We start from the raw sequence: 14,823 nt of genomic DNA on the forward strand, positions 1-14,823 counted from the left end.
TTGTATTAATTATTCCTGTATGTTTTCATTACTGCAATTCTGAAAATTTTCTGCAATTTTATATTGAATTTCCCTTTTAAGGCAAGAGTTGTTTATCGATCTACTTTGAAATTTCCAGATAGAAATATCTTTTTTTGTTTATTTCATAGTCTTATTAATTTATAGTATTATTCCATTGTGATCAAGAAAATGCTGTCTATGCAAGTTGTATTTCTGGGAATATTAGAGGGGGATACTTTGGAGTTTAAAATATGGCCAGTTTTAGTGAATATTCTATGTGTTAAAACCTAAAACCAAATGAGTGCTATTATTGGCATTCAAAATTTGCTAGATCTACCTTCTTGATTTGGTTGTATAGGTTTTCTACATACTTGTCAATATTTTGTTTTCATCACCTCTCTTAGATTAAGAGAGTTATCTATGCTAAAGTTATCTATTATTAATCCTTGTTTCTCTTTGCATTTTCAATAACCTCTGCTTTGTCATTGAAATACCTTCTTTGTGAATTGTAGCTGTTAGTATTATTATATTCTTCTTGGTATCTTTATTTAATGCTTTTTGGTATACATTCCACCATGTTGAATAACATTGTGACCACTCTATTTATTTATACCCTGTCTATTCTTTTAAGTTTAATATTTCCTCTTTGTGGTTGGTGTGTTTATTTTATCCGACATAGTGTTAGGTTTAATTTTGATAGCAATCTTGCCATATATTCTTCTAATAGGAGAATTAAAGTCCATTAACATTTGTTAATAGTGTTGGTAAATTTGTACACACTCATATAAAATCATGTACATTTTTTGCTATATGATCTGTTTTATTTGATTTTTCTCAACATATCTCTTTTTCTCTGACATTTTGTGGGGGGCACAAAGGGGCAGTTAGGAAGTTTATGTTTTTGTTCTAATGCTTTTCTTTATATAATTCTTTTAAATTATGCCGTATGTTGTAAAGATCAAGAGCAAGAGTACTACTTAATACACTTGCTAAGACCTTGCCAACCACCAGTCTCTGATCCAGTTTTTTAGCTGTTTTTACAGAGGAATCAGAACCATGCAGTGACTTGATTGATTTTGTGATCTGCAGTGTGTATAGAGGCAAGGGGAGCAACTAAAGAAGTATCTAGGTCAAACAAGATGTTTTTAACAATATCGGAATTGGATATAAAAGTAGTTTTAAGTAACCCATTTTTTAAAAAACAAAGCAGCATTTCATAATAAATAAAAACCAACAGAGTTTTTTTAAATTTAGGATTAGTTAGGATGGGTATAAATATGCTTTTCATCTCACCCAAGTTTTACCCTGGTCTTCAAGGAAAAGAGAGTTGTTATGTCAATAACATGTAAGCCACTCTTCCCTGTACACTTCACCAAATGACCACCCTCCAGTAATGATTCTGCCTTTGATGGAGCTGAGCTGGGTTAGACTTTCAATTTCAATATTAGCGTTTCTTAAAATCGAATGTGTGGCTGGAAACCAGTAAAAAATGCCAGAGATAAAGGACCATGCATAAGTGATGTTGCAAGATTTGTTTTGTTTTTTTCTTTCAAATATAAAAGGTAATAGCTGTTGATTTAAGAGGTTATAATCTAATCATATCCATGACCTGAAACTCTGTTATGCACACACAATAACAAACTTCCAAACCCAAACCAATGTCTTTATATGGGTATATATATGGGATATAAAGGATATCAACAGGTCATCATTTCTATTCAACTTAATTTCCATTTACTTTATCATCAAGAAGAAGCTATTTAGAATAGCTCATCAATGAGATCTCATATGTTATCTGGCAAACATTATCAGAAACCATTTTTATTTCCTTCCATACATAGCTCTCAAGATAGGAAAAAGTAGAAGAGTAGATGACTTTGGGAAGAATTTTATTTGGTTATAGATATCATGAAAGGAATACAAAGTCATATACCTCTTTAAATTGTTAAAGTCAGAAAGACTGCTAACACTAGATTTCTACAATCTTAAATTAAGGTCAAGTTAATATAACTATTTAAAATATTGCTTAGATTACTAGGTCAGAGAAATTTTAAGTGCTACTCTATTGCTAGTAAAATTGTAAAACAAATGCCTTGATCCAAAGACTGGACATCTTATGACATCTGCACACATTTCTAGACAAAGAAGATTTTTTAAAATGAAATAATATTAGATTTATTTAGGCCTTCTGTATTCTAGCCATTAATCTAAGCAGGTTCTGCATTTTAACTCATTTGATTATAACAATTCTCTTCATCTGGTAGGCACCATCTTGTTACTATTTTGTAGATGAGGAAACTTAGACACATATAGGTTAATAACTTGATCAAGGTCACCTGGATTGAAGATGAGCCAGGATGTTATTTGAATTGGATATTTTAATATCATAATGAAATATTTCCATGACAAAAAGCTATTTGTCTCTTTTGTGAACGATGTCCTTTTCAGCAAGAGTCCTAAAACTGAATGGTGATCTTAAACAATGTTGAAGAAAACGCTTATTATAAACTGGCCAATTAAATAAAGGAAAGCAATATATGTAATTCTTTAAACATCTCATTATACTATATCATTCAATTAAACTGTCATTCTTAGAAGTACAATCCCTGTATTACCAAGTACAATCCTTGCCAAATATCCAGACACAATCATGGGCTTTAAGGATTACAAGTCACATAATAAAGGATAATGACCTAAAATTAAGCACACCAACATAGAAAGCCAGCACTGCCATGCTCGGTATAAGTCAGCAATCTATTAGATTTAATGTGAGATTAAGGAGCTGTGTAACCTGCAATTATGCCGTTTTTCATTAAGAAAAAAACCTAATGATGGTGGTCAGCAAAATTCTTCCTCCTATTTACCTCCGTTTAATTGGATTGTGGACTGCCTGGACATCTTCGAGTTGGAGCTTATAAGAAGATGATCCCAGCTGGTTTTCAAAGCTTGAGGCAGCAGGCCAGACACACAATCATGTCAAGGCTCATGCAAAAGCCTTAATCCTACCTTTTTCCATCAGCCAGCAACTGCAGCCCAGTGTTTAACCTTGTGAGTACTAAATGTGCCATGTCGCTGCTTTGGTAGATTTGTCACTGCATTTCCATTGTTTAGGTTCAGTGCGATTAAAAGATCTCAATTCCCTCTGCCTTTGGTTACCTTGTGAGTATGTTAGTAACCAGTGGTTCGCCATATTTCTAAAATGTCCAGTGGAGAAGAGCAAACTATCTGTTCACACACTCATCCCCCGTTTAATCGCTTAATAAATTTGAAGCCCTGTTGTGCCTTTCCCTGAGCTCTATGGCAAATACAGAGCTTCCTTTTTTCTGGTGGTGACTGATTAACCCCACAGTCACTAAGTCCCAACTACCTCTTCTGACCTCATTATTGAAAGTGAATAAAATAAGTTAGAGTTCTCTTTTACTTTCTTTTTCCAACTACCTTTGACCTAGTCCAGCTACCCAGGATCTTAAGAACTATCAGCTGTAATTCACCAAGATCAGCTATATCATCCTATTTAAAGAGTAAAGGTTAAATGTTCAAATTAGCTTTCTCTCTAACTCTACTTACTACTTGGATGGTGGCACACACACCTTCCTTTCTCTCTCTCTCTCTGTTTCTCTCTTTCTCCTCTTTCTTCTTTCTTTTCTTTCTTTTTTTTTTTTTTTTTTTTTTTTCTCTCTTCTTTTTTGGGTGGTAAGTGGTAAAGGAAAAAGGAGGTGGCTCTTTTGGCCCCAGTAATAGTGAGCAGCAAGCAGAAAAGCAGACACAGTTAATGCTCAGCTGCTCCAACCAGTCAAGCAAGCTACCAAGTCCCAGCTGTGCCTCTTGATGTTTTCTGATTGCACCTACTCCTCAATCTGTGAACTGTTTTCTGGACTCAGATTTATCAAGCACTGCTGCTTTAAAAACGCATGCAGGCAGGCATCCTAGGATATGCCATTATAAGCTGCTGCCAGGGGATCTTCTAGGAGATAAATGGAATCTGTGTGAAGTAAATTAGTGTGAACCAGTCAATCTGAGTGTCAGCCTTGAGCCACTTCCATGGATAACTAGCTGGCTGACTGGAGGCCAGGGTCTTTTGCCATATGTGAGTTGGAATCTCTGATACTGTTTCACAGGATAAGGGGATTTGGGTGCTGTTTAGTCTTGGAAAAAGGCCAATTTGATCTGTTTTAGATTTATCAATGAAATGGACTTCTAAGACATTTTTGTTTACCTCCCTCCTCTGGCTATACTGAATGCCTCTAAGTTGGGCAACTTCCTTACTGTGGGAAATAAGACAGAAATACCCAGGAAATAACTGCTTCCTCCTGGTAGAGCTGACATTGTGTGGGATCCAACTGTGCAGTGCTTGGTTTGACCCTCCAGTCTAAGATCTTCAGGATTTAAAAGCAAAATAACCATAATTTGGCAAAAAGAGTTTAATCTAAATCTCTTCTCCCTGTTTGTTTTTGAGGAATAAATCTATGCAATCTTTAATTCATGAAGAGAAGGAGGTTCTATGCAAAGGTTGATGATCACGGTTCCCTGTAGATACCCAGCATGGGAAATAGAATTTGGGACATTAGAGGAGAGAAAAAGTCCCTCAATAGCAATAGAATGAGAAAAACCTTTTCAAATAACTATTCCTTGTAAAGAATTCAGAGACAAAAAGCACATCAGCCACCAAGTCATCAGAATTATTATTTAATACAATTAAATGGTAAGTATAAATGGTTCTATTATGTAAAAATTATGTTTCCATAATTCAGTATTCCTTTAGAGATCAGAGTCTGTTCTTACATTAAGATCACAAGAATTCATTTTATATAGTTAAATTATGACAAATCATCTTCATTTCTTTTTTCTTTTATTACATTAATAAAATTTTTATCACCTCTCTATAGAATGAAATATCAATGAGATTGTTGAACATAGAATAAAAATGTTAAAATAGAAAGAGAATAAATTTAGACCTCATATTTGGGGAGAATTTTTAGGAGCCTTCTCTCTCCTAGTCCTGGGGAGGTTTTGCCTTTCATAAGGAGAAAAAATAAACTATCTTAGAATAGGAACTTATGCAAAACAATAACTGCTTAAATATTAAATAAGTTTGTTTTCTATTTCTGGTTGCCTTGCCTAGACTCTTGTGCCTGTGCCATTGCTTTTGAGTACATTACATAAAGGTACTACCATTACAGGGTCCATGGGGACACATTTTATATGTAAGACACATTTCAGTATATGAGTGAGTCTGTGGATGTTAGATAGCATGAATCATAGCGAAGATCAAACCAAACGCTTTAAAAATTGAGTGACCCCTTCCTTGAACTAATGAAACAAAAATGGGTTGTCCTATGAGAACAAAATTTGTTTTATGCCTGTACATTGAGTTTGAAAAGTGAAATCTCTGGGGTAAATTTAGTTTTGTGATTTATGAGGACAAGGAAAAGAAAGTAGAAATCAGTGAATTTTCCCTTATGTTGTAGGGTATAGATATAATCTTTTGCAATGTATAGCACTTATTTTAGTTCTTTGAAGGGACAGAAGTTAATGTTGTATAAATGATGCTTTGGCCTAGAAATCTTGCTTAATATTGTCCACCCAGTGTGTATGCAAACACCACAGAAATGCATAGAAAGTAGATTTCCTTAGCCATCATTGCCCATAAGTAAGCTGTCCCATGAGCTATAGATTTATTACTTTATGTATTTATGTACATATTGGGTCAGGCCCTTGAGTTTACAGCTCAGTTTGATTGTAACACCAGACATCCCATAACAGAGAAGCAAAGTTGTCCTCATGACATCAACTTCACAATTCTCAGATGTGAAATATCTTTCTTCCCTATTAATGACATCCTACTGGGGTAATCAAATATAAGATCCAAAGAATGGAATTAAAAGTGTGATAAAGGTCAGATAAAGTACTATTAAGACAAAAGAAGAGAGAGATATGTGAATTGGTGGGTGGAAGATTTATAGAAAAGGTAGAATTTGAGCTTTAATAGTGATATTTTAGTAAGCAAAGAATTGGCAATTAGGGTGAGGAAGGATACTAGGAACTTGGGATTTACAGTAAGACACTGATGCAGAAAATAAATGGCATATCTGGGGATACTTCAGCTCTTGTCCTGCTGAAATACATGATACAGGAATCTGAGATGGGAAGATTTGAGAGAGGGTAGCCTCCAGTAGAAATTGCTGATTGAATAGAGATCATTCTAGGGTTTTATACATAGAAACAAGAAGATTGGGCCTTAGTTTTAGAGATATGACATGACTCAGTTTGAAGAATGTCTGAAAGAAGAAATATCTCTTTTCAGCCTATTAAAATAGAGGAGTGACTGATAATGGAAAGTAGGGAGAGTAGAGTCATGGTGGTTGGAGGAATTGGAGGTGAGTAAATGACATTAGAGCCATCTATTACTTTTCAGCAATTTTCAAGCATTATTAATATTTTCAGATTTACTTTCAGACTGGAGTCTTGGTCCTGAGATTTTCTTATATTGAAAGACTCTCCTCCCCCTTATTCCTCTTAGATCTTTGGTTGCCCTCTTCATTTCTTCCAGTATGGACAATAAGAACTAGAGACATATGCAGTGTTCCAAGTGCAGAGACCTCATGCTTCCCTTGGTTTGTCTTTGGTACTTTATTGTATCGCCCATCCCCTTCCTAAAGCACCATTCTCCTGAGCAGTTTGCCTATTTTTATGTGATACATAGCAAATGATAGCTCAGTGCCATGTTCATGTTATATACTTTGTACAATGTTTCCCTTAAATGCTTCCCAGAACTTAACTCTACCAAGACGTGTGTGCAACATTTATTTTCATTGATTCTGCCTTATGCTTGTTTTCAATAGCATATCTAATCAGTCCAGTATTTCACAACTCAGGAACCCTTCATGTCCTAGTGATTTTACCGTATATTTTTCCAATTTGTAAAAATATAGTAAGAGTAGAAGTTTACACTAATCTAGGGAACTGTCTAATCTAGAAATATATGTATGTTTCTTTTGTTTACTATTCCTTAGGTCTTCCATTATGATAATGTCTCTTTTGTATTGAATTTAGTTTCCTATAAGTTTTCTTAGATGATACTTACTAGTTTCTCTTAATATACATGCATATTTTCTCCTAAATGTTTTGCTTTCTTTGGGTGTGTTTCTCTTAGTTTTTATCTGTAGGTCTCACTGAATTATCTTGTATCAAAATGAAATTCTCTACTATTCATCAAGGGCATTTCTACGTTTCAGGCAACTGTCTCTCAGAGATGTTAGTCCAAACATACTGAGCATTATGCAGGACATAACTTCAGGATTTCTTTATTTACTACCCATAAAAAAATCAATATTTTAAATGCTGGCTAAATTTGACATGTTAAACCCTATAAAACAGTGGATGATGGCAACCACCTCTGCTTCCCATGTCTAGTACAAAAGCTTATCTGGGTGTGGACTGTGAGAGAGTGATGCTCACTCCTGTTACATTGTAATATGGTAGTTAACCCCTGTTATTAGCATCCAAGCATGTCTTCCATTCAGTTTCAGTAAGTTCTCAAGTATACTAACATAACATTTCAGTGTCATCCCAATAAAAATAAATCACCTTCGGAGTAAGCCTAATGGTACAAAATATGGTAACTTAGGCCTTTTTTCCTTGCATCCTTCCTAATGTTGACAAAGGACTAGAAAATGAAGGCATAGTCTAGATAATTTGATTTCCTTATTTTCCATTTCCTATCTGGGAGATGAAAGAGCTCTGACACTTGACTAACCATCTGAGACAAACGTTTTCCCCTGAGATAGAGACAGCTATCAGCTGGGAATTTGAGACTGCCTGCCAACCATTCTCCCCACACTGATGGTCTTGTCTTAGGTTTGCCCTGTGGAAAGGTTGCTGCTCTTACAGATTCCAATGCTGGTGCAGGTTGACAGTTTCTTCTCCCACAGATTCAGGAGGAGCATGTTTCTAGTACTTTCCCATATGGACAACTATAGATTTTGTTGCCATTTAAATTGCCCTACATTGTGAATCCTTATCTTAACGTTCATATATAAATCATGTTTATCTCTGGTTTCAAATGCTAGCTTGATGTTCTTTTGATTGAAGGATCTTTTGTTTTCCTGACCTTCTTATACATTTTCAAATACAAGCTGGGAAGTTTACTATAAATTCCTCCTATAGTTCTCCCTTTACTGAATGTTTTTCAATTTGTCCATATGTGGGAATCTATTTGTTTGCTTCTTTGGTAACTGTTCCTGCTTTCAATGTTCTATTTTCCTGAGGTTCTGAACAATAAGTAAAATTAATGAATTTCTGTATTTACTATAGAATTTGGTCCTTGTGAGAGAAAAGTCATGGCTTCTGCAGACCCTAAATTGTATGGAGTGCAAGTTAATTTCTACATTCTTAGGACTCATCATCATCTGTGTTTCCCTTTAGTGATGAAAGAAGTCCTGTCCTTTGAGATAAGATGTTCCTGAACCCCTTTTCTTAAGTAATCTCTGTAGTATAGAAAGCTGATTTGACCAGATTATTTCTTGTATATTCTTTTTCAAATTAGGAATAAATCTACAAAATAATAAGTAATGTTTCATTTAGTTATTTACATGCTGTATTTACTCAATAATGTTTAGATAACAAAGTCCTGTGAATTGTTTTGATTTGACATTTTAAAAAAATTACCTGTTTATCTACTTACCCCCTTTCTTTTTGAAACACTGCCAAGGAAATGATACTCTGAAGGAGAACATAGAGAAATTGAGACAAACTTCTCACTGGTAACTCTTAGAATACCTCGTGTTGAATGAAGAAATAGCAGAAAGGAAATAGCTTCGTTATTCCCTGATATTTCCTTTCCTTCTTCCCAACTTAACACATTTTCTCTCCGTCCTATGTCCCTATAGTCTGTTTCAGTTGAAGAGTTGAGATAAATTGATGAGAGTGCTTTTTCATGTTGGCTTTGACTAAGACAAAATGTCTTTATGGGCCTCATCCTTACATAGAGAAAAAATAGAAAGATTTGGAACTACAATGATTCTTCTCTCAAGAGGTTTGAATCGAGGAAAGTACAATTCCAGAACACCAAACCCCTTCATAACCCTGTTCCATTCATTTGCCAAATAACAATTGAGACTTTCTGTATGGCCGAATAACTGAAGCAAAGAAGCTAGTCTTCTTGTAGGAAAATATCCAACTTATTTAATTCAGGAAGAACAAAAGAAACCAACAAAAACCTTCACCAGTCTTCATTATTTCCAAGGCTAGTTTAGTGGGCACTTCTCTGTCCTCTTCAGAAACATCCTGAGTGAGTGGTCGACTGACCTGGGATTCTTAACTGGCAGAATATTTGCATCTCAGAACTGGTGGGCATCAAAGAAGCTGTCCAGTCTGGTTCCCTCATTGAATAAAGAACCTGAGGCCAGGAAAAGGAAATGACATGCCCAAGGTCACACTGTTAGAAATAGAGGTGAGATTAAAACAAGACATTGGTAATGCTTAAATTCATCTCAATAATGAAATTGTTTGTATCCTTATTTCTTAAAATTAATACATGTATTTGGGTGCTAAAAAATGAGGATTTTTATTTTCTGTTAAAAAAAAATAAGGCAGATAGGGTCTCTTATGCAAACTGCCCACTGACATTAGCAATAGATTTAGGGGGATGTTTGAGTAAGTTTGAACTATATGCCCTAGACCTGACCTTGAGGTTTTCCCCCTAAAACTGCAAGAAAAATTAATCATTGCTTTTTTCATTCTTAGAAATCCATGTTTCACTGAGTCATTTCATAAATTCTCCTAAGTACTTGCCTTGTACCTTGCAGAAGTCTAGAGGTGTATCACTTGTTTGCTCTTATCAGCCTTACCAAAGCAGCTCATTGCTCAAATATCCTGGATAACAGAGAAATTTTCATATTTGAGAGGAATGAAGCAGTGTTTTAAAAAATTCAATAAACAACTGATACCACTTTCTCAAATTTCACATTTACCTTCCCTCAAATTAGTTGAGTGATTCAGCCATACTTGTCACCTGGAGAAGTTACCCATAAGCAAATTTCCCTCCTTAGCCTAATTAGCCAATAATGTGATCCTCTGTGTGCATGTGTATTTAAATAAAATAATAAACACTGTACATCTATGTAAGGATACCAACATAATACTTATTCTTTACTGCATTTTGTAAAAAATCATTTCTTTGCCAATTGAAACATATGCCATCCTTAAAACATTCGTACTATAAAATACCACCCAGAAAATAATACTCCAGATCAGATTGCAATTGCAGGGAGATGGTAAAACCCATAAATGTACTATTAACCCCTTAATTGAAGTTGCCTATGAAATTGTTATTACTTAGTTGTAAAGAAGCATTAGATACCTAATTTAATTTGTGCTATCTCTATATGATTTCTTTTTTCAGTTTCCAATCCACCCTGAAGACAGAATAAGTCTGAAGTCTGATACAGATGTAGCTATTGCTATTCAAATATAATCAAGAGGTCCTATGACTTGATTATCTCAGTAGATACTCTTTAAAGTAGGGGTAATATGTACATAGCTCTTTAGCTAGATATGCTTTCCTGATAAGACATCTGTCCAAAGAGAAGCCACTTTGTAAACTGAATTTGGAGGTCTGTTCAAGTGACATCCTCTTTGTTTACAAATCTGGTGTTATCACTTTTTAAAGTCATTTCATGAATTTTATGCTGTCCTTTAATTTGAAATGTATTACAGGCTTTGTGTGTGTATGTGTGCATGCACACACATGTGTGTATGCATGTGTGTGTGATCTGCCAATATTGTATTAGTATTTTCTTCTACATGAATTTAATATCTTTTTTTTTCTTTCAAGCCTCTAGTTACACACTTTTGTTTATTTCTTAGTGACTACTTCAGATTGGGAAGAGACCATATTCAAGCAGGAAAGTTATCAGCTCTTGACACCATATTTAGCTAGTAGATTTGCATTCAGGTCCTTCATTCTGTGAGACCTGATCTCTGTAACCTGTATATTATTTTATGCTCTTGATTAATAAGTGATTAAGCTTTTTCTCTGGACTTCATATGGTACTATTGTGGATTATTCCATTTAATTGACCAACATTTCAAGTTGTCATTTCTTTTTATTAATGATTTTACTATAAATATCCCAATTACTTCCAAAAAGCCTATACATATGATGAATGAGATCTCTTTTTAAAAATCATTCATAAGTCTTTGTATTGAAAATATTATTTAGAGCTTCAGATTTTATTTACACCATAAATGATATGAATTTTTAATAAGTACCCTATTTGGACAGTGTTGGCCTAGCTGAGAAGATCATCGTGCTTTGGGTTGCAGGGAATATGGAAATTTTTCCCCACTGCTTTTCTCTTTTTGAGTGTGGCAGATATTTCTTGGAGTTATTTGTTGGTTAAACCTAGCCACCTTTAATAGCAAATGCCGTCTCTCTGCAAATGATGAGAAAAGAAGGAGGGATGTTTTTATAGGATAACTGAAACCAGAATGGAGAACAGGGAGGTGGAGGAGCATTACACTGACCTGCCACCATCTTGTTTCTTAAACACGAAGTCTTCCTCATACAAGTTGTGAGGATTTTTCTTAAGGCATTCCTGAATGTAGTTTAAACATTACTGATTTCCTATTGTCTGTGGCAGAACCATTCATTTCTTTAGGATCTAGAATAATTTGACTCTTGGTTAGAGGTGCTCTAGTCAAATGCATCCATACAAAGCACATCTCTCTAGCTACCAAAGATATTGCTGAGATATTTAGAACATTGGCCTTTCGGTTGTCAATACTTTGAGGTGTGTGATGAGTAAATGGAATGGCCTTACATCTTTCAGTGGTAAAACTGTCAAGAAGAATTTGTATTTTTGGCCCCCTACCCTCCAAAGGTGGACTATTTCAGAATCCATTACAGAGGAAATAAACCCTTGATTTTTAGCTAAAGATGAGCTTAAGCAACCATTTGCCCTTTATCGATGTCAAAAGTATTTCTTTGGTAAGCTCTGAAATGCACCTTCAAAAACTACTGAAAATATCCAAGAACTTTAGTGATGAGCTACAAATGGACTTTGGTATTGATAAATACAAGTCAATATGTATAGTGAAAGGACAACTCACTGTGATAAATGGGCCCACCATCAGTAAAGATCAAATTATTGACTATCTAGGGCAAGGGAAAAAAATCTGTCTATAGCTAACGTCTACAGGTGAGAAGAATTAGCCAACAACAGCAATTCAGTAAAAGTTCAAAGAGACAAGTCAGGAGAATTCATTAAAAATACATACCAAGCAGGCAACAACATTAACAAATACATCTGTGGCCCTAGGATGCTGTATTTCTTCCATCATGCCTGTATTCACTTGGTGTGAATGAGCTCCCCATTGGGCTTCCCACATTCTCAAAGGGGGTTTAATGCAAATTTTTCCTCTGAACTACCATAGTGCAAAGGAATTCTCTAGTGCACTCATAAAAAGCGTACTGCTCTTAGGATATTTTCTCTTTTGCTCCTTAACTAATTAAGTTCATTGTCCTACGACTGGATCACAAGTTGTATGAGGGTACATTAAAAGTGTCTTCATTTCTTTACCCCATGTAGTCTAGCAAAGAGCTCTACCCATAAGAAGTACTAGATCAATATTTGTTGATTTCGCCATTTTTGAAATGATTCATTAGAGAAACTTTGGTCACACATCATGTCAGAGTTTAATGATAAAACATCAGCAGGAAACACCCAAAAGAACAATTGTGAGGATTAGTCTATCAAACAAACAAACAAAGAGTAGAATGGCAGTAATTAACCTCTCCAAAGCCTGTTGTTCCCAATTGACAGAGTGCAGTCATTTCTTCTACAGGAAGTTTAATTGGACTCTATAAACTTACCCAGTAAAAATGACAAATCTAATGCAGCTTCAAATTTGGAAACTCTTATGTGTGACTAACCAAAATATCTGAAGAATAATCCTTTTCATTCCATTACCCTCACACAAACCACACCCTCCAAAATCAGAGGTGAAGGCAAAAATACCTGCATGATTCCTACTGGTATAAATTTAATGAAGATGGTGCAGCTAAAAGTACATCTAACTCTAGCTTTCTTGAGAGATTCGGAACTTCATTTCATGCTGAGTCTACTTTATTGCCACTAAATAATGATTGCAGGCATGTGCTTTATTGTTCTAATACCATATCCTCTTCCTTCTTGAGATCTCTAATTTAGAATGTATCTCTAAATATCTGCTGCTTGATAAATATTTGTTGGAGAAATGATTAAATGAATGAATGTAGTAAAGTGTTAAATTAGGAAAGAACAATATATTGGATGACAGTATAATGCATTTGCCCAAATAGAGGTGATATTTCATTGACTTTTAGTAAAAGATTTAGCTACATGATTGATTCCCTGTTATAAATAGCAATGTAAATACTTCAGGAAATTAACAAGTAAAATATATAGAGATAGAAATCATTAAGATAGGCCTGAAAATTTTGACCAATAAAATAGTTTTCTGCAGTTTTTTTTGCATTTAACTATCCCACTTAAACATCTCACAAAAATCTAAGGATTTAAAAATAATACATAGTTGATTTAAAATGGGAGAATTAAATTAAAGGCAGTTATAGCAGTGACTACGTAGGCCATACATGCCTCTTCTTCCACATTACAGACTAACTAACCCACGTCACCACTTGCAAATATGCACCCATGATCTCAAATGGGTCTAAGCAAGCAACTGAACAGATCTATCAGAAAGATAATTGAAAGCACATGTTCTCTTGGATCAGAAGAACATCTAGCCTGGTACCGCTGCTTCACTCATTTTTTCATTCATTCATTTCATAATTCCTTTGAGAATATTTTCTATGACCCAGGTACTATTTTATACAGGGCACACAGAAATGAATGAAGTAAATATGGTATTTGCTTTTGTATTTTTTTTTTCAGAAAAAAATGTATGACATGAAAAAATCAGGTTAATTGGTTTAAAATAAGAATTTCATAATTTTCCCATATTTTGTTACCAGACAAAAGTCAAGAGAAGCAGGAAATTTAAACTGCTTTTATTTCAACAGAGCAGAGAGGTACCATTTATGTACTGAGAGAGTTGATGAAATGATCTGGAGGGAATATTTGACCAGAATTATGTTACTAGCCTCCTTTAAAGTATGTCTGTGTGGTCCTCAGGTTTTCATCACCACTGTTTCACAAGCGCCATTAAAATGCATGGAGGAGAGCAGCAGGTATGAGCACTGCTAATGCTGCGTGGATTAGCAGGGCACCATTCATTGTGTCACTCATCCAAACTGTGAAGCAATGGTCCCCAGCCTCAGTGCTGCTTTCTCATCTTCTAATGGAGGGTTAGCAATAGTAACCCTGTACTAGCAAACATATTCCCTGATTCTTGTGGTGTGTGTGTGTGTTATTTTGTTTATTACATTTAGGACTTATAAATATGGCAGGTGTTATCAAGATCTGAAGACACTGTAGTAGTGATTACTGCAGCAGCTTACGATAGAAAAAATTCCATTGTACTCAATCCTGTGTGCGTTTGTGTGTGTGTTTTTAATAGCATTTGACTTCGGACAGGTTTAAGTGGGACCTAGCATGTGTGATTGGAGGCTGCTTTATCTTGTTTTTGTCTTTGTTTTCCACTGAATTTCTTCATGCAGACAAGGTACACTTTTCCCTGACAAATGATTACTAGAACAAAATTATATGGGAATATATTACTTATGGAGATAATTTAGATGAACTGTTATGGGAAAATGCAGAAACCTGAGCTAGTTTCTTGAATAGAGTTAGTGGGCATAATGTATTTATAGAAAGTTTG

The 14,823-nt window shown here is 34.9% G+C and overlaps 1 protein-coding gene across 1 annotated transcript in view; it reads left to right on the top strand.

Moving 5' to 3' along the window:
* The window catches only part of Wdr72 (WD repeat domain 72), a 206,265-nt gene that overhangs the window by 183,047 nt on the left and 8,395 nt on the right, over positions 1 to 14,823 (top strand). The window lies entirely within an intron of this gene.

The sequence above is a fragment of the Sciurus carolinensis genome, chromosome 2 (assembly GCF_902686445.1).
Source record: "Sciurus carolinensis chromosome 2, mSciCar1.2, whole genome shotgun sequence".
Lineage (NCBI taxonomy): Eukaryota > Metazoa > Chordata > Mammalia > Rodentia > Sciuridae > Sciurus > Sciurus carolinensis.